The sequence below is a fragment of the Carlito syrichta genome, unplaced genomic scaffold (assembly GCF_000164805.1).
Source record: "Carlito syrichta isolate Samal-C Ts95f unplaced genomic scaffold, Tarsius_syrichta-2.0.1 Scaffold310800, whole genome shotgun sequence".
In the NCBI taxonomy this organism is placed as follows: Eukaryota; Metazoa; Chordata; class Mammalia; order Primates; family Tarsiidae; genus Carlito; species Carlito syrichta.
In genome coordinates, this window is record NW_007254896.1 from 111,158 (window position 1) to 111,474 (window position 317).

Here is a 317-nt window from a genome sequence, read left to right on the forward strand (position 1 = left end):
CACTGTCAATCCTTTTCTTATAGTATTATGATAGATGTTTAAGGTCCACTATATGAGTGAGAACATGTGATACTCAGGTCTTTGTTTCTGTGAGAGATCAGTCAGTATTATAGACTCTAATTCCATCCAGGTTGCTGCAAAATTAATGATTTTGTTCTTTTTATGGTTGCATAGTATTCCATCATGTATATGTACCACATTTTTTTCATCCAGTCCTCTTTTGATGGACAACATTGTTGGTTCCAGGTTCTTGCTATTGTGAACAATGCTGTGATAAACATATGTGTGCAGGTATCTTTTTGATAGAGTGATTTGAG